This window comes from Lacerta agilis, chromosome 6 (genome assembly GCF_009819535.1).
Source record: "Lacerta agilis isolate rLacAgi1 chromosome 6, rLacAgi1.pri, whole genome shotgun sequence".
Classification (NCBI taxonomy): domain Eukaryota; kingdom Metazoa; phylum Chordata; class Lepidosauria; order Squamata; family Lacertidae; genus Lacerta; species Lacerta agilis.
Window position 1 is genome coordinate 74,809,609 of NC_046317.1, and position 18,829 is coordinate 74,828,437.

The 18,829-nt window shown below is 42.1% G+C and overlaps 1 protein-coding gene across 1 annotated transcript in view; it reads left to right on the top strand.

Moving 5' to 3' along the window:
• The first annotated feature begins 1,013 nt into the window (after positions 1–1,013).
• EYA2 (EYA transcriptional coactivator and phosphatase 2) overlaps positions 1,014–18,829 on the top strand; it is a 132,851-nt gene continuing 115,035 nt past the window's right edge. The window contains 1 exon segment of the mRNA XM_033153481.1: positions 1,014–1,284. The gene's annotated coding sequence lies outside the window, so the exon portion shown is untranslated.

Consider the following 18,829-nt stretch of genomic DNA (forward strand, 5'->3'; position numbering starts at 1 on the left):
AGAAGTGTGCATGCACACGAAAGCTCATACCAAGAACAAACTTAGTTGGTCTCTAAGGTGCTACTGGAAGGATTTTTTAAAAAAATTTGTTTTAAGAATGCCTTGCTCAGGCTCAGCAGCCGTCCTGAAGTCAAAGGGAGATATTTCCAAGTAAGGCTGCAGTCCTGTGCACACTTACTACGCAGCAAACCCCAAAAAAATTCTTAACTGAAAGCTGAACAGCTTACAATGTGAGTAGGATTGTCAGGGTATACTGGGCAACATACCTTGACTTTAAAACTTCAGGGTTGCAATCCTAAGTACGGTTCCTAGGGAGTAAGTAAGCCTCGTTGGAATCAAGGAACATTGCAGAGCGTTGCGCGCGCACTGCAAGTAAATAAGAGTTCACTTTAAAGAAAGCGACCTGCGCTGGAGACTTAGCAGGGAAAGATAGGCCTACCATTTAAAAAGTGGGTGGGGAGGGGGGACTAGTAGAACAAATCTGCAAGTGAGTCGAGCTAGCGGGTCCGCGCGCTAGCCCATTCTTCGACGATCGCCTGTCTCTTGCGACATGTAATCACCAAGCGCAGGCTCCTGGAAATCACTCCTCGGGTTACAATTCGGCGCAAGGTAACGGGAGATGTTCTGTTTGCAAGCAACTTTACCAAGTGTACTGTAGTAAGGTATCTGAAGAAGTGTGCACGCATACGAAAGCTCATACCAAGAACAAACTTAGTTGGTCTCTAAGGTGCTACTGGAAGGAATTTTGTTATTTTTTTACTTTGTAGTTAGAAAGTAAGTTTCGCTGTTCTCTCTCCTCCCAGACCTCCTTGGTTAGAATATAACAACTCGCCGGTGTGTCTCTCTTTCCCTCGCCTCCCGCCCTCTCCGTCCCTCCCTCCCTCGTTCACTCATTCGCTCTTTCCTGGACGCGCGCACCCTCGCCGGCCGCCTCTCCCCACCCACCCACCGAGGACTCCTGGGCGCGCGTGTGCGAAGGAGCCGTTGAACTTTAGGTAAAGGGCAAGGTAAGGGCAGAGCGGCAGCATCCTTGCTCCTGAGTGGGCATGTGCGGACCTCGCGCGCACATGCTCACTGGCGCGGCGGCGTGAGGAGTTTGCTGGGCACGTTGCTCGAAAGGGAGAGAACGGTGCGCGCTTTTCCTGCTGCTGCGGACTTCTCCAGCTCGGAGCGGCAGCGGCTGTCCGGAGCGCAGGCGGCCTCGCGCGCTCGTTCTTCTCCTGGCGCGCAGGCGGCTGCGGGGACAGGAGCCCGGCGGCGCCAGACGCTCTGCGGCAACTTGCGGTGAGTGGACGGGACCCCCGCCGCGATGCAGTGCCCTCCTCCCTCTTCTCTCCACCCCCCCCTCCCCGTTCACGATTTTGGCAAAGGGGCGCCGGGTGGAGGCGAGCGATGCTTTGCGCACTTGGAGATCCCCAAGCGCATTCACTTGCCCGGGCCGGGTGGGGTGGTGGTTACCGGGGCTGGGAACCGTCCTTAAACCTCCCCAACGGGACATTTCTTTTCATAAAGGCTTCTTCGGGGGAGGGACTGCTGCCTTAGATCTTAAATGTTGGGTGACATCTCTCCCCACTCTTGGTCGCTTTCCCTCACCTTTTCTTCTGAAAGGAGAAAAACGCGCTCCTTCTCCATACACTAGCTCGCGTTCTCTCTCATTTTACGCGTTCCAAGTATTTCATAACTTTAAAATCCACGCGCGCGTGTCTATATATGCGTGTCCCAGGTGGCTTTGGGAAGCGGGGTGGGAGGCTCTAAATATGTTTTATGCCGTTGTAGCTCAAAAAAGTGAGTGGTTGATGTGTATAAGGATTCCCCCCCCCACTTGTTTACTATTCAGTGATGAGGTTGTTGTTTTTTTTAATTTACATATCTATCCACTTGCTGTGGAATCTTGACAGATCCTTTCTCTCTCTAATAGCATTGCGTTAGGAATACTTTGCAAAAAAGATTATTATTAGGCTATTATTTTGACAAACGTTTTCTGAGTAATTTTTGTTTCACAACATATGGAGAGATTTCCCTGCATCTTGAATGCGTCTGCAAGAGCCTTATCAAACCTCTTGCCTTATTTCGAGTAGGTGAATGCTAATTCTGTCTTAATCATTAGTTGAGTATTAGTGCATAGTTTTGGGGCATTTCATCAAGTGGAGTGGATATAATGTAGGCATGAGAGAGTTTCAGTTGTGTGTCAAAACTGTATAGGTAACCCATCAGTGATGATAAAAAATGTTTATTTCAAGAAAATTAACATGGCAACGAAGGGGAAAAAATACTCAGTTTGTTACACCATGTAGAACTATATTTAGCTATCATTAGAGAGATCAGTGCTCCTGTTTTTATATGTTCTAGATAGAATGTTTTGAACACCCCAAATATTAATTGAGACCTTAGTAATGCCACTATAATTGAAAAGGTGCACGTAATGAATGTTATTGATCCTGTAAATGTGGCATCAATCATAGCTTTACATCTGTTTCAAGTTTTTAATGTGTGCATTATTTAGCATTCGCCACACAGGAACACCAGCGAGCAAGAGTTCTCTGTTTTAAAAACGAAAATAAAGTTGCAAGTGAATGGGAATTTGCCCGTATAATGTCCTGGTGCTTTTACCAATGAGAATAGTATAATCTGTAAATACGGCATTTGTAATATAAGCTATGGAAGCCATTTTGCTTTAGGATCAAATATTTTAATCTATTTTAATATAATAATAATAACAATAACAATAACAATAATAATAATTGTTCCAAGCATACAAGGTATGTCTAGATTTGTATGTTCTATCAACATTCAATTTTAATATGATGGCGAGACTTTAAGAAGGAGAATGTAAAAAAAAGGCTTTATTACGAAAAAGTAGAATTGATTTACTGTTTCAAGAAGAAAAGTTAATGTGATTTATACATATTAAATAAGCATTTAAGTGTGAAATTGAATATTTGCGCTCTGAGAAAGGCCCTTGGAGGAAGTTTATAGTGTACAGATTGCTGTGTTTCTCGGCCAATCTTTATTAGATTGATATGCTCCTTTTGGATTAATTACTGAACTTTCAAAATACATGCAGTGAACCACTTTTCTATTGTTCCGTATCTGTTTTCTTGGAGGCAGTGTCAGGTGTATGCATCCCTTAACATTCTTAAAGCAATGGGCCAGTTTTTGGGTTCAGTCTTCTTGGTGCAAAGGTTTACTTACAGGAAACAGCATTTAGAATATCTCAAGGAAGTTATTTCTTTCCTAAGCAGGGCTACTAACTTACGTCTGACTTCCATAATCTTCTGGGTGCTGATCCTGACAAGAGAGGAGACATAATTGAAGATGAGAATAGTTAAATACTATATTCTAGTCCTTTTGCCCCCTGATGGATTCCCCTGTTTTACTGTAGCACATAGATTTTCTTTTAAGTTGGATTGCACCCCTGAAGCTTTTTTCTTCTTTTTAAGATACAGCTCGGTTCATATTTGCTTCGACACAAGCCATCCAAATTATGTGGGGTTTCCTCTCTCTTAATACGCTGTAAATGAAACATAAGAATTTCAAAGCACAGCCATTTTTTGACAGCACCAACTGCATTCCAAGGACAGTAGTCTTGAAATGAGATTTTTAAATCTGGCAACTCACAATAGCGTTGGTTCAGGAGAAGCGCTCCACACACCCAAGACAGTGCAGAACATAGCTTCAGGAGTATCATAAATCAACAATGTGTCACAGGTCCTAAGGACCGCTGTGTTCTGGAAGGTGGTGTAGTTTTCATATTATTATTTTTCTCCTTTTGCTTTAAGTATTTGCATGGTGATTCTGGCTGCATGGATCTGTAACATCACCACATGGATGAAATGCTCTGGACCTGTAGTTGTGGTAAAGATGAAGACCTGTATATTTGAAGCTGCTTTGTTAATAATGGTGGTGAAGAAAATTACCAGCAAGAATCTGTGCCCGCCTTCTAGAGGGTTCTATTGTGATGACTCCATATTCCCACCTGAATGTATAACTGTGGCCGGAAAAGGAACACATCTCATTGGTGACTGGCATTCTAGACATTAGTTTAATGTGGTATTAGGCCTTGCTGCATTAACTTTGTTCTGGGAGCTTTTTATCTCAGGATTTTACCTTTCATAATAAAGTGTTTAAAAATAATACACATGTAAGTGCAGAATTGTATGGGCTTTGTTTTTTTTGGTCTACTCATATTTTGCCTACATAAACAGTGCAGTCTTGAACCAAAGTAAATCCCATTGAATTCAATGCAGCTTATTTCCAGGTAAGCTTGTATAGGATCACAGCCTTAGGCATTAATAGTGTCCATCTCTCTGCATAATGTCATTAACGAATACTTGTATTGTTATTGGGCTGCGTTCCTGTGGCATACACAATCTCATTTTCTCAGATAAATTTTGGTATTGACATGTCGATTCATGCTGTCTCTGGCTAGTGAAGCTGAAAGCTACTAATTACTAATCTTTCCTATAATCTCCTCGTGCAGCAAATTCATAGGATGAGCCACTTAATGAGAAAATTGTTACCAGAATTATTATTATTACTATTATTATTATTATTATTATTATTATTATTTGAAGGAACTGTGTTTTGGAGATTTACCAGTGTGTAAACCAGAAAACATAATTGCATTTATGAGAAAGTGACTCCTTCCCTCCCCGAAATGAATTAAAACAATTAAGGTTAAAATGAAATTGTCAGTTTACATATGCTGGGTGAAACTCAGCCAAAATAAGCACATTTCTGTGCCATTGAACTCAATGGGATACAGTAATTAACTTGCCGTTGAGATCAGTGGGACTTAAAAATGCGGAGCTTTGGTTAGATCATGCTCTCTGTTTTAATGCATAGAGTGTAAACTGTAGCCAGATAAAAATCTTATTTATTTAGAAAAGGAAAAACACTAACAAGAGATTTACCCTTGAGGTAATTTGGTTGGTTGTAAAGGAATGTTTCAGATGCCTCTGACTATGCTGTGTGGATAAATGAAGAGTTGTGCTGGCAGGGGGGAGGAATACCTGGAGGCTTTTTGGTTTTATCAGTTTATAACTTTAAAATAAGAATAAAATAAAAAAAATCTGCATAGATGCAAGAGAGAACGTGGTAACGGTTATATTTTGCCTTATGAAACCGTAAAAGGATCACAACAGATTCATTGCCAGGTATAAATTATTTCAGCTGTGGTGGTTTTTCCAACTTTTGCTACCTCTTGTGGCTACAGTCGCCTTGTAACCAAATCTGAAATTATCACAAGCAGCTTAAACAAAAAAAGTCTTTATATGCATAATTCAGCCCAGCAATAATTTCCCTTGTTTAAGTGTGTCTGTGGCTCCCACTCACCATTCTATAAAGCAAAGTAATGCAAACTCAGCCAGATGCAAGCAGGAATAAGAGCTAAACAAACAGAGTGATTAAGAGAGAAGAAATTGTCTTTTCTTGGTCCTCTCTTTACTTTCTTTTCTGGCAGAAAAGCCACCCCAAGTGAGCTTATCCCTTTTCGGTTACATTTATCTCACAAGTCAGTTCAGAAAACAGCCCGAACAGAGGGCCACCAAAAATGGATGAAGACAATGCCTAATCTTTATTTATAGATCTTAACTGTTCTAATGGTGTTTAACAAACACCCTGTTAATATCGGGTGAAGATAAATCCCACAATTAGGTAGCTGGAGGAATAACGAGAGAGCTGCATTTCAGCAACTGTACCATGGGAGCTTACGGTAGGTCAACAGGCTGTTGTAGAGAGGTCTGGTGGGATTCTTTGCTGTAATTTTACAGGGGAAATATTAGAAAGGATTTATATCCTGAAAGCAGGATAAAATCAATTATAACAAAAAACAAATAAATAGAGGGAGAACAACTTTGCACGGAACAGTTCTAAAAACAATGTTTCTGAAAAGTTTTTGTTCGTTCCTGCAAGGAGAATACGGTTGGTTTCTGCTGCACTGGTGGAAAGAAGGGCTGAGTGTTCACTTCTGGGTGTGAATGATACAGATGAGTACTATTTGCCTCCGCTCCCTTCTAGAATGTTTTGGGGGATAAACTAGAAAGTGAGGCTTCTTCTCCAGTGCTTTTCATGAAAAAAGTAGCAATATGCAGAGAAAGATGCAAAGGGCAATGAGCAAAATACTGGTACATAATAAGAGAGAAAACCTGCTTCTAGGTATATATATGGCAGATGTTTCCTTTAGTTATAGTTGTAGTTATAGCATTGCACTGCCACTCTTTGTCATGGTTTGTGCTGATAACAAAAGAAGTGCATGGTTTTGTTTGGATATATTTTTTAAACAACAACCCTAAAAGTGTCATCTTTTGTGGACAACTATGCTATCTGTTAGCACGTTAATTGTGTCATGTCGGTAGATGTAGTCGACCCAGTGTATGTAAAAAGCTGTAATTTGTTTCTATTGCACAGTCATATGTTCTGTTCTTATTCGTGGCCTTGTAAGAAGCCTACAGGGAGGAAGAAAAGAGTTTTGTTTTAAGAGTGTAACCAGAGCGATATTGTACAAAATTACAGATGGGAGTATGTTTCTCCCATATTTTCAAAACATTCTAAAATCTTGGAATAGTCTTTTATCAGTAAGTTTTTGCCACAGAGAAGGCATGTTTAGCAACGTTCCGTTCTTAAGCTTTAATATTTTTTAAAAATGGGTGCAAACCAACTACAGTTAATGGAACTTTAAAATAACTCTTGTTAAGAATTTGCTTAACGCTTCCATTGAAATCAATGGGGCTTTATAGAGTACTTTTAACATGCCTTTGCTGAGCCAAAGTTATGGTATATTGTATAGGGTACATGTGCCTGAAATGCTACAACTCGTGAGCATGCAAACAATGGCAGCACGAATGAGCAAATGTGCAAACTCCTGGGGAGCTAAGCCAAACCTTGACTCGTGGTTTACTTCTCTGCAGACTACTGAAGAGCTGTAACCAAGGTTTGTCCTGTGTTTTATAGCATGTGGTTTGTCCAGAAGAACTAAACCACAAGCCTAGGTTTAGATGACACACTAAGCAAAATCGTGGCTTAACATAGCAGGAGAATGACCAGGGGCAAACAAAGCAGACATAATCTCCCCTCCGGTAGCCTGCACGTTTGCTAATTTGTGATAAACCATGGTTTGCTTTACCATCACATGCAAATTAGGGCTTACTGTGCCACAAACCCAGTCCAGGGTTGTGTTCACCCAAAGCCTGAATTTACTTGTTCTTGAATGTGCATTAACAGTGTGCCAGATGGTGGCCTGCATTTTTAAACACTAAATTCAAATGAGGCTGTTGCAATTTACTTATTAGTCTAGAAAACTAATAGCCAGGCAAGTATGAAACACCTGGCATCACCTTTTTGTCGAGAACAACAAACGAACAGACTCTGGCCCCGGTGATTAAATTACTGATGTACAGCTTTTGCTCTCATGTGAACACTTTTATTTAATATGGACGGTGCTACCGTTTCAAATTGTACATGTTCTGACTGCTAGCACAGAAGTAATCCTTTCAATTTAGCAGTGCACACACAGAGTGTGCGAGGCTATGAGAAATGCCTCCGTTTATCGCTTCTGGCCCATTAACTTTACATGCTGGCTGATCTAAATGGCTAAGCCGGTTTTCTTTCCTATTCATGCATGCATGCTGAGAAAACACTCGATGATATGGCATGGGATAATCTACCAGAAGTTCCCGAGCATTTGAGCGACTTCCATTTATTTCAGTAGGAATTGTGTAGAGCTACTTCCTGTTGGATCGGGCCATCGGAGAACACCATATCTGGTAGTTCTTCTGCATTTTGTATTCTGAAAGCTTAAACGTTGCTGTAACAGGTAAGGATTTGTTTCGTGTTTATGGTGCAAATCTTTCGGTTGTTGTTTTTAATGAGATTCCCTTTGGCATCAACCCCATGGGCACTCCACACAGAAAGTGGGGTATAAATTTAACAAATAAACAATTTAAAATACCATCAAAACATCTAGCACTTCAAGACTGCATAGTAGAAACATCATTTGGATGGCTTTGGTATTAATGCGACTGCAATGGTCTTTGATAGCCGTGGACCAATCCCCTAAATGTTCTTTGAAATTCTAAACTTGACATTGGGCATGTTAAGGCAGACACATGTTTAGATATATATCCCTGTCTGACATTAAATCTGAATGGAAGATTCAAGATAACAGCTACTCATGTCACCCATGACATGCTGTTCAGTCGTGGCATTAGAGAGAATTATGAACGTGCAGGTTCCCTGTTAAATGCACCAAGTATCTGGCATAAAACATCAAAGATCCCCCGATAAGTCTCTCCTGAAAAATGTTGAGGATTGTGAGAACACGGAACAAGGACTCTGAGAATCAACAACATTTGGGTATAATCCTTTCCCCCTTCTTTTAAAGGCTTAACGGCCTGGCTTTGAATGTACCCGGTAGGGCCTACTTGAAACTGACTTCTAGAGTCGTATAACTTCAGGACTGATGTGACCATTAGATAATGTTAGGGGTTCCCCCCCCCAAAAAAAAGCCAGAGTGTTTCCTTAAAACAAAAGAGGACATGGTGCGTTCATCAATAGAGGTAAAGAAAAAACATTCGAGATCGGCAGTCTTTTGAAATCAGTATTTTTCCCTCCCTCACCTCCTCCATAGGGAGTTCAATCCTATTCACATCTACTCAGAAGTAAGCAACATTGAGTTTAGTGAGGTAATGAGTATAAGATTGCAGCCTTTGAGGTTTTTTTCTCTCTTCCTGAATGCAATAAGATTATGTATTTCATTTTACTACAACACATTTGAACTAGAACATCAGAAATAACGAGATTTTAAGAAAAGTAATATTATGTTACAGCATACAAAAGAATTGGATTTTAATCCTTAAAGTAATGGCATACGTACACTGTTCTTGTAGAATCTGCCTTTTGGCAACAAAGAAATTATGTTAAGTGGGTGGGACAGTAAGTGTTCAGTTGTTGCTGTTTATATTTGGCTTGCTTATTGCTTTATTTACTAATTCATATTTGTAAAAACAAAATCTAGAAAAAAATGTAACTGGTACTAGTTACATAATGAGACCCATCAGAGCTCAGTTTTACAACTATTCTTTCGAAGGGTATTAAACCTGAAATGCTAAAATATTGGGATGTTGATTGTAAATTGCTTCGACCATGATAACTTTCTGATTTGGATTTGTTGTTGTTGAAAATAAGACAGGGTACAGTATTTATATTTAAAACAAACCTGCTTCTGCCTTATTCTCAGAACTAACATCACATTCTTGGCATCAAATGCAGTTTCTCCTGTGTCTGCTTTCAGGGGGAAAAACAGGAATATTTCAAAGGCCACTTTCAACTAAGTAGCTACACTAGCAGAGACCACAAGCCCCCCTAACACAACAAGACCTTCCCTTTCCTCCTTCTGCTGCATGCCCCTGTGCTCCCCCCCAAAAAAAATCTGATCAGAAGGACATCGGCGACAGGAGATGGGAGATTGTGCCATGTGGCATGCAAATGCTTTCAATTATGGAATGATCTTTTCAGCACTATGTTGAGTTCTATCCCAAGCATTTAAATTTTGAATCGGCAGAATTTATGCCGTATTTTGGAATGGAGTAAAGTAGATGAATATATCGAAACCACGAGACCCTTTTGTGTCATTTATAGAAATAAAATAAAAAAGTGTAGGGAAGGTTATAAGAATTAAGTACCTAATCCAAAATGAGTTGGATGATCACGTCGGCAAAAGTGGGTGGGCATTTTCTCTCTCTTTCTGCTGCCTCCCGCTTTCCCGCTTTCCCCCCTCCTCTTTAGGCCTCATGTGTCCCTTGGGCTGTAGGACTTTAAAGTATCTGCAGTAGAAGGGTTGAAAAAAGGGCCTCTGTGTTAGGGCCAAACTACATGTGATGGGGGAGGCTGTGTGTATTTATGCACAAAAATGAGAAACTGATCTATTTGTTATTAGTGTCTGTTGCCTGTTCACCCAGTGAGCTTTGTGGCTGAGTGGGGGATTTGAACCTGGGTCTCCCTGGTCCTAGTCCAACGCTCTAACCTCTGCAACACACTGGATATTGCTGCTCTTGTCTTGTTCATTGTTGTTGTTGTTAGTTTTAATGCTTACTTTCATGTTGATTTGTAAGCTGTCCTGAGTTTTCATCATTGCCTTGCAGGACAAAATTGGGTAAAAATAAACGTATAAGGCACGTCTGTGTGTTCATTTTACCGTCAACGTGATGCAATTTACTTCGTTGTTATGCTTCAACTGTTTTGTGAGCCGGCGTCTGGTTGTGGTATGCACAGAAAGGCAATACGTACATTTAATTTTTTAAAATAGCAATCTGCTCTTTAATAAGGTGGTCTGGTCAGCAACTTCAGACGTGAGCAGGTGAAACTACGCCTTCTTAAAGTATGTATGGCAGCAGAGAATTCAGAGGTGTGCCGTTAGTTTTGTGTTCAGAGAAGTGGAGGGGAGAAAATTATTATTCAGAAAATTAGTTTAAACTTGGAAGAAAGAGGTAAAGTCTCTCATGCATCCACAATAAATTGAACCAATATGGGAAGAGGGGGTAGTGGTTGCATGCTCCGAGAAAGCTGGTGAAAAGAAAACAACCCATAAAGGATGAAAAAGGGAGCTTATTGTTTCTAGAGTGATGTTAGAATTATCCTAAAGTATTTTCATAAAGCAGCTAAACTGTTCAGAACATTCATGAATAATATTTATGTGTTTTGCTTCTATGTGGTTTTATAATGAGTCGCTTAACTTGGAGCACAAATCTTTCTCCTTGTCCGATTGGAGCATGTTTGTTAGTTTTCATATACGGTATTTGTATACCACCTTTCATAATTGGGACAGTTTAAAACTTCTGCGCTCGCTACCTAGTCTAACTGCAATTCACTGGGTGGTTGACTTCAGAACGAAGCAGTGGTTGGATAAGACACAGGTAGGAAACCACAAAGGGACCCAGGTGGCGCTGTGGGTTAAACCACAGAAGCCTAGGGCTTGCTGATCAGAAGGTCGGCGGTTCGAATCCCTGCCACGGGGTAAACTCCCGTTGCTCGGTCCCAGCTCCTGCCCACCTAGCAGTTCAAAAGCACGTCAAAGTGCAAGTAGATAAATAGGTACCGCTCCGGCGGGAAGGTAAACGGCGTTTCCGTGCGCTGCTCTGGTTCGCCAGAAGCGGCTTTGTCATGCTGGCCACATGACCCGGAAGCTGTCTGCGGACAAACGCCGGCTCCCTCGGCCTATAGAGCGAGATGAGCGCCGCAACCCCAGAGTCGGACACGACTGGACCTGATGGTCAGGGGTCCTTTACCTTAGGAAACCACAAACCCAGGTTTTTCTGTCACATAGGCCAAACCATATTGATCTAGCTGCCCACCGGCCCCCTCTGCCCCACCAGATGGCCTTTCCCAACGAAGTGCCCCCCAGATGTATTGGATCACAACTGGACCACAGAATTTCAAGATGGAAATTCGCGGGCCCTTCTGCTTGCTCTGCTCATCAGCCACTGAGCGACTCTTCAAGAAGCTTTGAGATAGTGACTGGCTTTGCCCCAAGAAGCTCAGGACAGAATACAAGGCTCTCCTGTTCTTACTCTAAGACACCTGCAAGATACTTCTGTTTTTGTGTAAAGGGGTTATGTTGGTGGCGTAAATCAGAACAACTTGGGTTTTAGGTTGTTTGGTTTGCCATGATTCATAGCATTTTATGAATCACTACATATTAAAATAGCAAAAGTGCTATCCAGAGACCCTGAAACCTGCAGTTGGTTAGCGCATGGTGCTGATAACGGCAGGGTTGCGGGTTCGATCCCTGTCTGGGGCAGCTGCATTGCAGGGCGTTGGACTAGATGATCCTCAGGGTCTCTTTCAACTCTGCAATTCTGAGTTTCATACCTCAGCTTCTTTTTGAGGTCAATTCTCATCTTACACATGGGGAGCTGAATGTCAGGGAGTATGATTTACCCTGGGTTACCTGGTCAGTTTGCAATCTGAGCAGGAATTTAAACCAGGATCTTCTCCTCCTCATTAGGCCAACTTCTACACGGGAGTGGGACCACCTGAGTGGGAGTCACCTGACAACATAATTGTCAATGGAGATCACTACAACTTTAAACTGAGGTCTTCATTACTCATCACAAACCCAAGTCTAGACAGGAATACAGTAAACATACCATTTTTTTGCTCTTTCCACCTTGCTTGCGGCAGACCAGTGAGTTGACATGTGTTACACTTAAAAACGAAACAAAAAACTTCTATAGCAAAATGCCCCTGAGATGTTTTTAAAAAAATGAAAATTCATTGGGCAGTCTATGTATATTGATCAGTATTTTTCAATTTTACATTGAAGCTACTCCTGCATTCTTGTTTCTTCAAATCCAAACAGAAATCCAATTATTCCTAGAATCAAAGAATCACAGTTGAATAGAGAAGGGTCATAGCTCAGTGGCAAAGCATTTGCTTTAGATGCAGAAGTCTTGGGTTCAATTCCTGGCATGTCCAGATGGCGTAGGTAGAAATCCTTCGCTGAAATCCCCAGAGAGCTGCAGCCAGCCAACATAGACGGTATTGATTTTGATGGACCGGATGGTACTTAGCAAACTTTTCGTCTTCCCTTTCACACGTGGAAAACAGGAATAATGCTCCAAAGTGTTGTTTCGGGTGGCAAGAAAAAATCAGTGCGCTACAGTTGGATGGGCTTGTTTAGATGTGAGGTGGTGATTTTAGTATCACGAAGAGAGTTGGTCGGACAGAAAGAACTTGACCGGGTGCAAACTGGGTGGTACCCTAGCTACCAGATTTGTAGCTGAGTTGAGCTCCTTGGGAACCTATATCATAGGCCTGTACGCTTACAGTGGTATTTTTGTGAAGTCACTGAGATTGTGCAAATCCTAGTGGGTGCATATGCGAGCACCACTTCACATGCACACTGCCTGCCTGTGAGCACGGCCATGGCCTGAGTTCAGCACTCCAAGATACTTATGTGCAGTGTGAGCCTGAGCAATACGGTGGTGTGACCAGAATGACCAGGGACTAGGGCAAATCTGGTGTTCTTTTGATACTCACTCCTTTGACTGCATGGCAGGTTTTACGCCTGATAGCTTAAGGACCTGTGAAACTTAAGTTCCTGTAACTACACAGGGCATGATCTTAACCTTGGAGCATAGGTGTGTGAGAAGAAGCCAGGCCTTGTGCACAACAATCAAAGACTCTGAGTGTGTGCATACCACCCTCACTGAACTTTCTCAGGAGTGAATAGTAAGGCATATTTACTGAAGCAGAAGTCGGCATAAGACACTGGGGTGTCTCATTTATCTCAGATACTTTTTAGAATTCTAATAACATTTTTCCACTTTGGGGGAAGTGGGGGAGTTTCTGTCCCTCATTGGTTGTGCAGGGAGGGGGGAGTTAAAGCAGGAATGACGAAGAATCAGACATAAGGTGGAAAGCAGCCCTTTTTCATTATGACATTGATCCAAAGGAGTACTTCATGAGCAGAAATATGCTTGCATTCACACAAAGTAGCCCTTTGAATTCTACTGATTTCCCCACTCTCCATTCTGCTAAAGCCCTATAATATCCCCACACTGTTCATGAAAGTCCCTTGATCCTCAGAAGTAGCTTTTGGAAGACCAAGGGAGATGCAGTGGACAGGAGGAGCCAGAGAAGTCCCGTTGGGCGAGCCGAGTCCCATTCGTGCTTCTCTGGATCCAGCTCTTGTTTTTTTTTAAAAAAAATCTGGGTCCCTAAATTGAGAATGCTTATCTTCTGCTCATCACGGAGGATATTGTATGGTCATGCAATCTGCCAAGCAACTGTAGATTGGCACCTGTCATGTTCATGAAAATAATATTCCAGGTATTTTAATTACAAGTATCTTAGTTATGTGCATTCCTTGCAGGACTTCAGCTCGTTAAATAAAGCCCATGTGGTGTTCTGTGCTAAAAATGTCCTTTGTGTATGAGTTACACACACACACACACACACACACACAAAGTGTGTAAGCATGCAGCCCTGTTTAAACTAGATTGCTCGCTTCCTGCCTATATCTTTTTGTGGTACAGGGTGCCTTGTGACAGCAGTCCCCCCTCTCTATGGTAAGCTGGTCTCTTTCGGCTGGTATTTGCGCCTCATCGGTCTTCCACCCACGCCAAGTTGACATTTTACACCTGCTTCTTCATGACAGAAAACTGCTTTTCCTCCCTTTGCCCAGCATCTCCTATTGCAAAACTTGGTCCAAAGCCCAGTTTAAAAGATCAGCCTGTGTGACGGGGCATTGCTAAAACTCCACGTGCGTAGTAGCATTATCCTGTCTGGAAACGCTTAAATTATTTGCTTGTTTATAAAGTGATTTCTAATATGGTTGTCCCTCACTAGACTTTCGTAGATCTTGTGCTCTTTTCATAAAGAATACGTGTTTGCATAACGATAGTGTCCCAGTTCAGGCATTACACTAAACCATGGTTTAGCAATGAAGACTCCATAAAGCCTCAGGGTTGCTTGCTGCTGCCGCCTTCTTCTCCTTTGTGCACAAGGAGGACATCAAAAGACTCTCTCCCTGGCTGGCTCACTCCACCCCCATGGCCGGCTCGACCCGCCCCTAGCTGCAGGACATGTGGGCTACACCTGGCACCCGAGCAACTAGCTATGCCGCTGCTTGCTACCCCTGTCACCCATTTTGCTCCTCCTTGCTAACCACATAAAATCAGGCTGAGGGCCGCAGTTTGCCCACTCCTGCTTTAGAACTAACTGAAGTTTTACCGCAATGGCTGAACTTTGGCTAGTTAAAGCAACCCAGGTTATCACACCATGGTTTGATCTAATAGGGTCTATCTATCTAACCTGTGTTACATAGACTACAGACAAATCGCTAGCATCACCTATCCCTAACTAAACTTCACAACTAACATTTTTGTTAGTGAATTTTACTCATAGAGGAAAAGTTACTGAAGTTCAATGGCCCAAACAGGACTGGGAAATTACTTTCACCGCCAATCATTTTAAACTTTAAAGACTATTTGTCATGACAAAAGTCATGACAAAAAATAGCATGGTGGTGTACAGAAAAATCATTAAAACGTAATCACATTCTGAAAATCATAAAATGTAGAACAGATGATGAACACTGGATAAAATCTATTTTCTATAAATGCTCAGTGAAGCAAAAAGTGTTTTTATTCAATATTTAAATTCTAGGTGCCTGATTTCAATAGGAACAAAATTCCTCTAAATTTTTCCACTGCCTCATTTAGTAATGTATTACGTGTATATCTCACCTTCACTCCAGGGATATCTAGGTGATGCACATGGTTTTCCCTCGCCCCATTTTATCCTCACAACAACCCTGTGAAGTAGATTAGGCTGAGAAACAGTGATTGGCCAAGCCCGCCCAGCGAGGTTCATGGCTGAGTGGAGATTAGAACCCTGGTTTCCCAGGTCTCAGTCCAGCACTCTAACCACTACACCACACTGGTGTACAGCGTGCAGGGGTTATTTCTGTTGTTGTTATAGTTCAGGTATTTCCCACTCAGGCTTGAACTGTGGCTAAAATATAACATCTGCAATAGTTCTTGTTTATTGGGACCTTGCTATTTTGTTCTCTGGGCTCCGGGGGTAACGATACAAGCCTTGTCCCTTCGAGGCCTGATTTCAAATGTGATGCTAGGCATGTAAAGGAAACAGCTGGTGTCACATTTAAATCGGGTGCCAATTCTTATGCATGCACCATTAGCAAACCAGCATGGACGGCACCTGGTGTGCTAACACTGCATTCACAGGAACCAGCCACCCAATGTATTCCATCTTGAGATCCTTGGAGAAAGGGCGGGATAAAAATAATAAAAATGTAAACATGATGTCAGCTGCCTGTAACCCCGCACGGGTAAGTTTCTCTGTCATGCCGAGCATCACTTTTAAATCAGTCCTGACTTCAGTGGGATTGAATGTTTTTAGTGGGCAGTAGATTTCAAGAACGCAGTGTGTCTACTCTTGCGTTCTTTGCTGCAGTTCTTAATGCATGTTCCTCGTCCCACGATGTCCTAATCCTATTCTTCCTGTATATTCCATTCCTCCGTATTACATCCTCTCAAGATTGTGAGATCCTTCTGTAGGCTACTTTTCTTTATATATTTTTTAAAAAACCACCATAATATGCTATGCAAGGAAACCGAGGGATGCTGTATTGACTTATAGTTTATAGTTGTGAAAGGTTCTGTCCGCCATCTTGATTCAAAATGGCATCCAGTTGTATCCAGACACGGCTGAAAACCTCCCTGATCTCAGGAACCATTGTGTGAATTTGGGCTACAATATCTTAAGAGTTGTTCACAGGCAAATGAACCATTTTAACACCAGAAACTTTATTTCTTTTGTTTCAAAAATATTTTTTAATATGCCCATCATTTTATAAGCAATCCCAGGTTGGGTTATAATAAAATAGAATTAAATCCAAAGATATCAGCAACAGATCATAAGAACAGGAACAGATATAAATGACAGCAGAAGCAATAGCAACACCAATGCCACAGCCCCGCCATATATATATCAGTATCCTATAAATTTTATGCTATAAAGTTTTTACAACTTGGTCAAGCAACAATATCCTACAAACTTTATTGTATGAAGGCTCGCTTGATTAAATGGGTCTTCAGCTGGCCCCGAAATCTCATAAGGGGCAACCCCAGCTGCATCTCAGAGAAGAGGGTGTTGTATAATTATCTGACTTCTTCTTCTCCCACCCCAATTTCATGGTGTGAAATTCAGTGTGACTCTAGACAATAAATTAATGTTTGTAGTTTGTAGTTCTACTATTGTCAAGGGTGCCCGTGACCAGAAAAAAATCTTATTACAGGCCAAAGAACATGCTCAACGTAAGAAGGAAAAGCCTTCAGACCACAGTCAAAATTGAAGTCTTACTCCAAGTAAAACAAAGTATGTTTCAGATAAGATACTCAAACGTTAACAGATGCTCGAATGTTTACAGACTGTCATACAGTTTTCTTTGGCAACTTGCTTTTCTAAACATTTTGTTTTGTTTTGTTTTGGTTAAGGCTACCTCCTCCCTTACTCATATATATATCTGTAGCTATATCTATCTATATCTCTATTGCACACAGCAGGCACTCCATCCTTAAAATATATTATGCAAAAAGAGGAACAGGTGGATAGGTGCTATATACCACACAGAAGCTTTAGGCAAGAAGATGGTGAGTTTTTAAGGGAGATCAAAGGTTGACCTAAATGACAACTGAATAAATGGCCTTAACAGCTCTTCTGTTCTGGGCTGACTAGGTAATTACTGGCCACTATTATTACATTAATGCTATTGAAATAGTGCCAGATGCTTTCACCTTGCTGCCATAACAAAGACAGTAATTTGCTCCAGACTGTAGTAGTAATCAATGCATGGGCTTTAGAGTGGATGCCAATAGATAGGAGCGCATTAGATAACTCTGCAATGAAGATAAACAGGATAACGGTGTTGTATCTTCTCTTCTGCAACTTGGAATACAGTGTTCATTGGCTTTATAGAGGAGAGAAATGTTCAGCTTGTCATCTGTTTGACTGTGGAGCTGCTTCACATTTTTACATGGTAGTTGTGTTTACTAAGAACACAAGAGCACAAAGGTACATCTAGCTCTGCGTCCTGCTTCACAGTCGCCAGACAGACGCTACGAGAAACCCAAAGCAGGGTGATGCTGCAATAGTCCTGTCCCTCACTTGTGGTTTCCAGCAACTGGCGTTCGGAGGCCTATTGCCTCCCAAAATAGAACATAGCCATCATGCTTAGTTACTTCTGGGGCGTCTCAGGGTGGAGTTGGGGACACCACCTGTGCGGTTCAGCAGTTCCACTCCTGCCTCTGGAGTCATTTCTAGCAAGTAGAGGCTACTGTTTCGCCACCATGGGAATATGAGTCTGTAGTGTTTCCCGCTTGGGTTCCATCCTTGGTCCCCATGCTCCATTGAAACATCTACGGTAGTTGCAGGTTGACGGACCACTGTCCTCCAGAAGATTCTGGAGCCACGTGTCATCAATCTGCTGATGGTACTCAGAATCAAGAGAGGCCACGTTGAGGCGGTGATCTGCTGGATGTGGGCCAAAAAAATTGAACAGCCGACTCCTGAACAAGACCAGGTTGTACTCTGAATTCTCCACATCCAGGACGTGGGGAGATGAACTGTTTTGGACAGAGTGCACTCTCTTGAAGAAGCGGCGTCCAAGCTTGGGGGTGGCTTACCCACCTATGGCATATTTGGCCACAGAAATAACTTGCATACTGTACTTCATCTTCCATATTGGATTATTGCAACTGCCTTAGAACAGTGTTTTTCAACCTTTTTTGGGCAAAGGCACACTTGTTTCATGAAAAAAATCACGAGGCACACCACCATTAGAAAATGTTAAAAAATTTAACTCTGTGCCTATATTGACTATATATAAAGTAATTTTCTCACGGCACACCAGGCAACATCTCGCGGCACACTAGTGTGCCGCGGAACAGTGGTTGAAAAACACTGCCTTAGAAGACGACTTGGAAATTTCAGTTTGTCCGAAATGTAGCAGCCAGGTTAATGGCCAGAGTTCCATTTGTTGTTGTTGTTCAGTCGTTCAGTCGTGTCCGACTCTTCGTGACCCCATGGACCAGAGCACGCCTATCCTTCACTGCCTCTCGCAGTTTGGCCAAGTTTGCAGAGCTTATGGCCAGGGCTGCTGCAACAAACAGCTGTGCAAGCCTTTGGGAGTCAGAGATACGAGAGGGCATCAGAGGAAGGAGGGAGGGAAAGAGGGACAGAGGACAGTGTTGAGCCCTGATGGGCATATATGGGATAGAAAACACCTCATAGATAGAAAGGTAGCTCA